This window comes from Pteropus alecto, unplaced genomic scaffold, assembly GCF_000325575.1.
Source record: "Pteropus alecto unplaced genomic scaffold, ASM32557v1 scaffold176, whole genome shotgun sequence".
NCBI lineage: Eukaryota > Metazoa > Chordata > Mammalia > Chiroptera > Pteropodidae > Pteropus > Pteropus alecto.
Genome location: NW_006438644.1, coordinates 1,800,742 through 1,812,472, shown reverse-complemented (window position 1 = coordinate 1,812,472; position 11,731 = coordinate 1,800,742).

Below are 11,731 nucleotides of genomic sequence, written 5' to 3'. Positions count from 1 at the left end.
TTCCTGAGAACAGATCTTTTACCTCCTTGGTTAATTTGATTCCTAGGTATTTTATTGTTTTCAATGCAAATGGGATTGTTTTCTTAATTTCTCTTTCCAAAAGTTCATCATTGGTATATAAAAATGCCACTGACTTCTGAATATTAATTTTGTATCCTGCTACTTTACTGAATTCGTTGACCAGTTCTAGCAGTTTTTGGTGGAATCTTTAGGGTTCTTTCTATATAGTATCATAAAAATATTTTTAACTCCATTAAGTATCAGGTAACAATATTTACTCTTACAGAATTCCATACACTCAATTTTCTATCCTATTTTATTTTATTCACGTCTAGCCCAGGCTATTTTATTTTAGAATGTTCTTCACAACTGTTGAATTGGTTTTACCACCTGTGACAGCCTGCTGAAATGTGAAAAGGTTAAAGGATAATTAAAACCTGAAACTGAACAAGGGAAGTCTATACCTTAGGTCTAGTTTCTGGAACCGCTAACTGCATTCTGTTAATCATGAAACTTGTAACAATGAGCTCATACGCTAACTGCCAATTTTTAGCTTGTGTAACCCTGCTTGCTTGCATGGCATGAAAAATAATCAATTATATATAAGCTGAAAATTACTGTTTGGCCATCGCCCATGGGAATACTGGCTATTGCCCATGGGAACATAGGCCATCACCCATAGGAACATAACATTCTAACAACAAGCTTTCTGCTTTTGTACTCCCCGCTTGCACACCCCGACCTATAGGTTGACAGGTAGTGAATAAAAGAAAAATAGACCTTTGTGTTTAAGATAGAATAAAGAACGGGATTTAGGGCTTAAAAACCTTGTATCTTGGCATTTCGGGGCTGCTCCTTTGTACAGGACAGCCGCCGGCTAATAAACAGCCTTCGAGAGCATACTTGGTTTGGTCTATTCTATACAGGCCACAACACACCCATTAATGGGCTGCAGCTCCCATTTTGAGAACGGTGACCTAGATTAAGGCAGAAACCTCTCGAACGGTCTCCCTACTTCTATTCTCATTTCTTTGCCATCTATTTTCCACCCAGCAGCAAGAAAGTACGTAAAGCCCTCCAGGGTCTTTTCATTCACGTACGATAAAACCCACACTCCTTATCAGGGCCTATATGCTCCAACATAGAAGCTTTGTTTCTTCTCACACCCGGACTAGATCTGTCCTCCCCAGCTGGACCTGGATCACTCCTCTCCAGCTCAGTGGCCTTCTTTCTGTTTTGCAAACATCTACTAATCCCAACCTTTGGCTGTTTTGATGCTTTTTGTCTCAGTATCTTGGCCTCAGTATCCGAGGCCTTCCCTGACCACTTGACCCCTGTCCTGTCACTGCTTATGAATTTTCCCTGTTTCGTGTTCCTTCTGGTACCTTCTAAAGTTGTGGTTGGTTTGCTTTCTTGTTTGGTTTCTGGCTCTCCCATTAGGATGTAAGCCCTCAGGAGGGAGACTGCCATAGACACCGAGAAGAAGATTTCCACGCGGGCCTTCGTTAGGGACTTCTGGGGGCCAACACTGTGGAAGGGCAGAGGGAGACACGGGACCATGATGCCATCACAGCAGATGCCTCAGCCTACCCTACAGAGAGTTCTGAAGATGGAATGACCCCTCAGAACTGTCCAGATTCGGGCTAGAGGCCCAGACCTTTGGACTTCCGCTCGATAGATAATTGGATATGAGTCACCCCAGCAAGGGGGCACAATGGTGGGCAAGACCTCCTGGGGGTGACAGCTAGACTGAGTGCTGGCATCACCCTCAGGACTCCCAAAGGGGAACTTATCACATCATCCATGACTGGCGTCATGAGCCTTTTCGCTACCTCGGCCCATCACGGAGGACAGGACCCAGTCCTGGTGCTCAATCGATGTCCCTGTTCGGGTGGCTGCTGTTCTCTGATCCTCTTCCTCCAGTTCAGCTCCCCACTCAGGTTCCCATTATGAGCCTCAGAGTCTCTTTGATCTGATTACTTGTTCTTTCCTGGAGGCCAGCGTCTTCTCTTGACCATGATCCCATTCTCTCCTGCCCAGAACTTTTGAAATCAGGAACAGTGGTTCCCGCCACCTTCTTTGGGCCACATTTTAGGATTTCTTGCCCAGCACTCAAAGTGAATGGTCTTTCCCCATTCGAAACAACAAGGGGCCCTCAACAACCCAGGTCTTTGTGTTACCAGCAAGTGTCATCATCGATCTCAGGGCAAAAGGAACCCAGAACATGCTGGGAAAAAGCAAAAATGGCTGATTTGAGATTTGCTTCCACTGACATGTCATTGCCCATATTATTGAATCATACTATGTTATAATAACAATAATATGATGATGATGATGATGACAATGACAGAGCTCTATGTTCACAGATGGACTACTCATGCTGGGCAAGTTGTTTCTGACACTTGCAAGACCACATGAAAGGAGTGAGAAAAAGGCGAGAAGTGACTAATCCTTTGCTTTATGGAAACATCACCATTGTCTTGGCACTGTAGTCTAGTTTTTTGAGGTGGGGGGTAGTGCGTGGAGGGTAAAGATGTAAAAGAACTAAGAGAAATGGGCTTTCCTCTTAAAGAGCCTGTACTCTAATCAAGGAGACCTCTTTCTTCTTTTTCTAAATAATAATAATAGCTGTCTTTCATAGAGCCTACTCTATGCAGTGTACATATATTAACTCAGCAAATCCTCACAACAACCAATCCTAGGGGAAGTGGACCATTATTGTCCCCAATTTTTCAGAGTAAGAATCTGAGGCGCAAGTTTTAAGTAACTTGCTTTTATAAGTGAGATTGATATTTTTTGTTTGCTGTCTTTGTTGAGCTTTGTTAATAGGATTATACTACTTTTGCTCAATAAATTGAGCAGTTTTTCATAGTTATATATACCCCGATACTTTTAATTTAGCTTAGGTAATATTGTTCTTTGAAAGTTTGAAAAGTTTCTCATCTCTGAGCTAGGATATATATATAAAGTTATTTGATAATGTGTTAATTTTTTTGCTGATTTCTGGGGTCTGTTTTGGAATTTTGATTGTTTTTTCTCCTTCAGAATATGGCCTGTTTTATCAAGATTTTAAAAATGTATCCACATTAGATTATTACATAAAGCTTGATATAATTTAAAATGTCCCTTTGTAATTGTTTTAGATATGATCTAAATTCTAATTCTGTAAAATGTTTTTTTCTTATTTACTTTTGCTAGTGTACATTTTTTTCTCTAAAGAATCAGATCTACTATTTATTTAATAAAATGAATTTACTTTTAAAAGAAACACTTAACAATTAAAAGGTAAAAATTTAAAGGTTATCGTGATGCTAATTAGGAAAAAAATCAAGTTTCAGAAAAATAGGCAACTTACGTTGTATAATTTTTTTTTTTTTTTTTTTTTTTTTTTATTTTTTTTTTTTTTTGAGAATCAGACCCCATGGATTCTGGGCAACCAGTTTTAGAGTCAGAATTTTTAGTTTCTCAAACTGAACTATATCGTTAGTAGTGCTGAAAAGAATAGCATGACACAACAATGTTTATGGCAGCATTATTTACAGTAGCCCAAAGGTGGAAGCAACTCAAGTGCCCATCGACAGAATAAAAGATAAAGAAAATGTGATATGTACATACAATGGAATATTATTCAGCTTTACAAAAGAAGGAAACTCTGACACAGGCTATTACATAGATGAACCCTGAAGACATTATGCTAAGTTAAGTAAACCAGACACAAAAGGAGAAGGTGGGTCAAGGTGGAGGCCAGAGCGATTTGATGTGAGAAGGACTTGACCAACTGTTGCTTGTTATAGTAGTTAGCATTATCTAATTAAATTTTAAGAAAAATTAAAATACGTAACCTTTGAACCGCTGACCTTTCCAGAGTCCACCGTTGGATCTAGACACATAAAAAAGGGTTGTAGTCTTCAATATTTGTATTGAGCAATCTCGAAGTCCCAGCTGAACGCGTTAGTCGTTGATGAGCCCTCACCTGAAACAGAGGACTGATGAGAGACTAGTTGGTTGAGTGAACACTTTGTCTTCAAGGAGAGAGAGAAATGAATGCAATTTCTCTTGCCCTCCTCACTTTACAATTAGAAAGACCAAAAACCTGGAGACACTGTGAAACACTGATGAGTTAACTTTTCCTCATACGAAATAGGCTGAAGTATCTTCACTTCCATTTTACCAGGTGTTATGGGTTGAAATGTGTCCCCAGAAAGATACGTTCGTGTTTACCTGGACCCTGTGAATGTGGCCTTATTTGGAGACAAGGCCTTTGCAGATGTAATCAAGTTAGGATGAGGTTAGTAAGGTGGGTCCTAATCTAAAATAACTGGTGTTCTCCTAAGGGGAGGAGAAGAAACATTCACGCACGTGCGTGCACGCGCGCGCGCGCATACATACACACACACACACGTGCGCACACGCGGAGAATGATGTGAACATACGGGGAGAATACTCTTCAGAGGCAGAGACTGGAGTGATGTGTCTGCGAGCCAAGGAGCGTCAAGGATTTGCTGGCAACCACCAGGAGCTAAGAGAAAGGCCTGGAACAGATTCTCCCCTTGAGTCTTCAGACAGAGCGTGGCCCAGCCAACACCTTGATTTTGGACTTCTTGCCTCCAGAACTCAGAGACCATTTAAAGCCCCCCAGTTTGTGGCACTTTGTTTCAGCAGCCCTAGGAAACTAATACACCAGGCCTCACCTTAAAGACCAAGTGACCAATACCTTTATCAAGAGCCACCTTGTATTGTCGACATTATGCCTCATCGTTTATTCTCAGAGGAGAAATAAGATTGAGAAACAATCACTAGTTCTGATGATAATTTTTTCATTAATTTGTAGAAAAGCAAAAATAAAACTCTGTAGGAAACAAATATAGTATTGGTAAATGCTATGTAATATTGCTCTGGAACGTGCCATTTTTCTATTAAAAAATATTTGTGACTAATCTCACCACAGAGTTTTTCTCCTCTTGTCTAGAATGAATGTCACTTTGTGGCTCAGCTCTTTCATATAAAAACATTTTTTTTCAAAAGATAACATAATTCAGTGGTTAGAGAACTCCGGTCATTTTTCTTTTGTGGACCCCAATCCATGACCTGGCAGTACTGTTTGTATATTGCTTGGTGAGGAAAAGAAACACTTGGGAAATTTCCAGTCTCAGAAGTGACATTTTGATGGGGCAGGGACGGTCTCACTTGATGAATCACATTCTGGAACAATCCCCAGCTTTATGAGTCACATATTTTCTTTCGAGTTGTTTTTTTTTTTTTCCCAAGAGTTCTTTCTAGTACAGAGTCTCTCCCCGCAGGGAACCCCATTGCTGGCCCCACTTAAATGCTCACTAGGTTAAATAAAAAGAAAGGGCTGTGAAATCCAAACTTTCTCCCCAGGGAAAGTAAGGAGTGAAACAAAATGTGGACTGGAATACGTGATTTGCTTGGAAAAGGAGGGATGTAATTTTTGATTTCGACTGCGTAACCCCCATGTCTAGACTGTCTAACTTCCGCCACCTCCAAATTTTATGCAAAATCAGGTGTCAAAAAAGGCTGTGGCAAGGAAGGCCAGACAAAGAACCATTGTAGCAGTCGGATAAGAGCTAACAGAGGTCTCATCTGGGGAGAAAGTCGTGGGTGAGCAAATATCTCTTTGAGATCCTGCTTTCAATTCTTCTGTGTATATAACCAGAAATGGGATTGCTAGGGCAGTAAAGTTTCTTATAAAGTGCCTCATCTTGTGGATTACATGGGGTAACATAGATAAAGGGTCGACACAGTGCTGGCACATGGCAACATAAATGTCTGCACCATACAGCCTCTGGGTAATTAGATATGTATGTAATAAATATATATAATAAAACTCTTGATGGCGTTGATATTATTAGTGAGTGTGAATTTTGTGTGAGGATGATTAGGTTTAAAAACATTTTTGAATCTTGTTTTCCCCTCAACTTCACACATAAACTAAGATTATGGTATAGACACAGGCACATCCTATTTCAAGCTTGAACACTTGCTAAATGAGCATTTAATAGAAATGCGTGATAACGGTTTGCTTGTGTGAATCATCACAACTGTGTTATCTCACTCAGCACTCAAGGAGTCTCTTTCCTAGAAAGTCCTCTTTCACATCATTTGACTTCTGCTGCACACACAGACACAGGATATTAGGAAAGCAGGAAGGAAATGGGGACAGGGCTAATCAGATTAAACATCAACGTTGAAAGTTAAAAATCATATGTGTGTCTTGGGAAAACGGGCTTTCTAGAATGATGCTATTCACAATGTGGTCTGCAGACTGGCCAGCCCATCCACCCTGATTGTCAGTGACAAAATGAGATACAGAGCATGTGCTAGAATGTAAATTCAGGTAAATCGACTACATCATCACTACACATATCGTTTAGGTCAGCTGACTTTTTCTTTTTTTTTCTTTTTTGTAACATCTTGAGGACGGAAATAGTACATTGATTACATTCTGGTACAGCTCCTTGAGTTGCACTGTCCCAGAAGACACTGAGTTTGTTGAGACTCAGTTAAAACTTTATGTCCTCTGTGGGGTCTTGTCCTGTGTCAGACTGAATGAGGGACCCTGTGTGCACATCTATCATAGTATTTATCATACTGTATTGTATTATATTTGTAATCGTCTTTAAAACATCACAAAGTCTTTTTCAATTATAAAAATGACACATGCTAAGCCATAAAAAAGAATAAAATTCTGATATGTAATAAAACCTGGATGAACCTTGAAGATATTACACTAAGTGAAATAAGCCATTAACAAGACGACAGTCACGAGAATGTAAAGTACAGCATAGGGAATACAGTTAATAATGTTGTAATAATTATGCATGGTGTCAGATGGATACTGGAGTTAACAAGGTGATCACTTCATAAGTTATATAAATGTCTAACCACTGCACTACACCTGAAATTAATATAATATTGAATGTCAACTGTAATTGAAAAAAATTAAAATAATTTAAAAAACCAAAAGAACAAATATTGAATGATTGATTCCACTAATACGATGTGTCTAGAGTAGTCAGAATCATACAGACAAGAAGTAGATTAGAGGTTAGCCAGGCAGGGGGAGGGGAAAGTAGAAAAGTATTGCTTAATGCTTACAGAGTTTCTGTTTTAGAGGATGGCTCAGTTCTGGAAATAGTGGTGATGAGTGTACAACACTGTGAATGTATTTGATGCCACTGAACTATATATTTAGGGCTAAAATGGTCAATTTTATGTTATTATATTTTATTACAGTAAAAAAATACCAAAAAATTGTACATGCTGGTAGAAACAAAATTCAAATAATATAGACATATGTAAGGCGAAAGGTGAATGAGAGGCCTGAGATAGTCAATCCTTCCCCCAGTCTCCAAATCCACAGGAGAATATCCCAGGAGGCTCGGTAACCACTCAAAAAGGGCATGAAGATTGGTTGAGTTGGGCCAACCGAAGGGCCCTATGATCTGGGCTCAGAAGATGCAGAGGCAGCAGGGAGGCTGAAGATGCTCTTCTGCGAAGTCGACCTGTACTGTGCGTGTCACCTCAGACAGGACACTTTGCTGGACTCCAGCAAGAAGGGGCCCACATTCAGGCCCAGAAGCCTCTCCTTCGCTACTGGAACACGCTGAGGGTGACCAGGGAAAGGACAAGAGAGAGAATTCTAACTGTCCCCACTGTGAAACGGAAGAGGTGGTATTGTCTCGATAGCAACATTAGTTTTCTACCAGCAGTGGGAATGAAATGACGAAAACAGCCAATGAATCTGAAATGAGTAACAAATAAATTATAATGATAAATAATGTAAAAGTATCTCCTACCATCTTCCACGGCATCTACCCGTTCCACCTTCTAACTTCAGATTGTGTTGGGCCGACGACCCCAGACCCCAGGATGCTTTAGAACTACTGAGTAGAGGGGTGTATTTGGGCCAATATTCAGCCATATGGCATCTCTCTGTCCCCACATCACAAGTTCTGTTTCAGGAGTAAAACTGATGTGAAACCATGATATTATCAAGAGCTTTTTGGTAATGCTTGGTGATGACTATAAAGGATTTTACTCTCTTGGCTTTATTAGGAGTGGGAGGCCTGGCCGTGGAGATAATGTTGGTCTGTGAAGAACTGTGAAGACCCATTCGGTTAGGCTCAGGCGAGTGTCACATGGAGCAGAAGGAGATGGTCTCATAGAAATCTAAGAACAAGAGTCCTGGGAAGGCTCTGCTTCACTGAGACCAGCACGGCCAGGTGCTTTGGGATAGAGGTGGCTCGGGTACCATAGCTTAGGGGCTGAGCATCTCCCCTTCGGGCATCACCACGAACTGCTTCGGCTCCTGTCATGGTTTTCTCCTCTCGCCCTTTACCTGATCATAACTTCGAAGTTCTTTTCCTCTGTGCTGTACAGATTTTTAAATCCCGTTTTTGTATTCCTTCTAAGCTAAGCATGAGCCATGGGAAATTATGATTTAGTCAGCTCAGGCTTCTATAACAAAAATACCACCGATTGGGTGGCTTTAAAAAAACATTTATTTTTCACAGCTCTGGAGGTTGGGAGGTTTAACATCAAGGCACTGGTAGATTTGGTGTCTGGCGAAAGCCTGATTTCTGGTTCACAGGCAGCTGCGTTGGGGCTACGTTCTCACAGGGCTGGGAGAGAACTAGCTAGCTTTCAGGTGTCTCTTTTAAGAGCGTTAATCCCATTTGTGAGGGCTCCGTTGTTGTGTCTTAATTACCTCCTAAAACCTCCATCTCCAAATACCATCACATTGGAATCCGGCTTTCAACATATAAATTTTGGTGGGGACACAAACATTTGGTCCATAGCATCCCACCTTCCACTCCCCAGTTTGGTTCCAGTGGGTTTTAGGCTAAGAGTCTCAGCTGGCTATGAAGTAAACGACATAGGCCTTTTTAGGCTAATACACGAGAGTTATTTCTGGCCCGCTTACATAACACCTGGCTTATTATTTCATCTCTGTGTGCTTCATTTTCTTCATTTGTAAAATGGAGGTAATAATGGGTTGTTTTGAGGCATATATGAGTTAATATGTATCAAATGCTAAGAAGAGAAGCTGGTACCACATGGTAAGCACTTGGTAAGTGTCAGCTATTACTGACCTGCCACTTCCACTCCACGTTCCACGTAGAGTAAAGAGAACGATTTATTTACATGTCGTACAGACACCCATATCATGTAGTGCTTACTCATCTCTTGGCATCATCTGGCTTCCTGCATCCCTTGCTTCCTTCCCCATTCCAGTTCCCCACAGGTGCCATTTCTGTCAAAGCACAGACCTTGCCCACACTTTCCATTTTGCCTGGAAGGTTTTTTTCTCCTCTCCCTACTTCATTAACTCCTATTCATCGTTCCAACCTCGGCTCCTTCTTCTGGGAAAGCTCTGATCTTACCAACTAGGCCAAACCATGCTCTGTTCCGCTCCCTACCAGTCCTTATGGAAGTTGAAATGTGACGTTAATTTGTCAGACTGCTAGGGCATGTGTTGTCTGCCGCCCACCATTTTATTTTTAGCACCTAATGCAATGCCTTTCACAATGATGATAAGAAATATATGTTGACGAATGAGTGAATGAATGAATGAGGGGTCACTTTTCTTTCTCTGTCTTGAGCCAAACCATACAAAATAAGAGTCACCTCTTTTCCCACGGTAAGTTGCCACATATGACGAAAAGCATCCATTTAGCACAATTGTCCTGATATTTCTTATCCTTTTTGATGGTTTCAGAATTCTCCTAAAGACTTGTTTTGCTGGGCATACGGCCTGAAATCCAGGAGATTCAAGCAACACCTCGATTAGCCAACGAGCTACTCCATCCTGTGTGCCATCGCCAATTATGCCCACATTTCTTCCAGGTTTAATCTCGTTCCTGGCACTGACATGAGTTGGATTCTGTGATGACAGGAACAGAGGATCACTCTGATACTTTGAGGGTAAGGAGTCACGTGGGTGGAAATTGAGCCAGACCTGGGACCTGCCAGAGACGGCGGTCTTTGCAGCCAGTGGCTGTTCACTCTGTCCTTCCGTATAGTCTGTATCATGTTGCTTCTTTCCAGCTCTCGCCTCTCTTGTTACTAAGTGGCTTATTTATTCTGTACTTTTAGTGGAAAGACACGATGAGCTGGCCACACGGTCTGGTTGCCTTGGGTCAGGTATAAGGTTGGATCAAATGGAACCAGACGTGGCACCTCTGATGTTCTTTCGAGGAATCGTAGGGGTACTTCCTATAGAAGAGCCGTAGGCATGGCGGACAATGCCGCCACAATGACAGTGTCTCCTATGGAGTCCAGTTTTTTCGTAATAAACTTTGCCTACGATCTTACACAATTCTCTGAAGTTAGAACCGGTACATCGCACGTTAAAAAAATAGTTGTCTATCATACAAAGGAAGATTAAAATATATAATAAAATAAAACAGAAAACAGAAAAAGGGCTTATTAAAATAAATAACATTTATTTAATTTTTGAATAGGCAATAATATATTCATAATAGTTAACATTTTTTAAATCATAGAATAGTAAAAATTCTGTCTCCCACCCTTGTCCCATATCTATCCAATTACCATACCCCCTCCAAAACTAGTAACCACTGTTGTTTTTAAACTTTTTACTTAAAAATAAATACAGATCCACAAGAAATTGCAAAACCGACAGAACTCCCAATGTAACCACTGTTGTAAATTTATGCTATGGTGTTTCAGGCAATGTTCTAAATATATAATCAGATACAAATATAGAGTATTTTCCACTCTGTTTTGCTCAAAATGGTGTCATATCATGCACAATTTGGTACCTTACTGCCATGGACTAGATGTTTCGGTTTCCCCAAATTAATATGTTGAAGCCCAAACCCCACTGTGATGGTGTTTGGAGGTGGGCCTTTGGGAGCTGATTAGGTCATGTGGGTGGAGCCCTTGTGAGTGAGACTGGTGCCCTTAGAAGAAGACACAGGAGAGGGGCGATCTCTTCCCCTGCCATGTGACACAATGAGAAGGCATCTATCTGCGAATCAGAGGAACAAAACCAGCCTGCATCTTAATCTTGGACTTCCCAGCCTCCAGAACTACAATAAATAAGTTTCTGTTATTCAAGCCATCTAGTCAATGGTATTTCTGTTAAAGCAGCCCAAACTAAGACATTTAAAAAATAGCTCTATTTAAGTTATTACATAATTAATCAAGCTGTCATTTTAATTTCTTTTTGAATCACTTTTCGTGGATCAAAATTTTTCTCCAATGCAAAACATAACTTCTTCACTCTATGTAAAGTTGGCTCAGGCTTCATTTTTTAAAAACACTAAAACCTCAGTGCAGTGTTTCACAAACATGCTGTTTTAAAAAGCCGATTATCAGGCCTCTTTCCTGGAAATTCTCTTGCAATAGTTATGAATTGGTGTCTGGAAATATATTCTTTTGTAAACAAGTTCCCCAGGTGTTTCCTACCTTGGGCAAGTTGAAGACACATTGTTACTCTCAGAGAAACTATACTATCCCACTGCTACAAGATCTAGTACATCAAAGTACTTACTCAGATCCTGGCAATTATTGTCTAAGAAAATACTGATTAAATACACAATTTTGACAAGTGAATGCACCTGTGCGCTACCAAACTCACAACACACCCCGAATGCACACGGCTATGATCTTTGCTCCCTGGCAAAGTCCTCACAGAGTCAGAGTTTACTTTGTTCCCTCCCCGACGTGCCTCTCTCTCCCT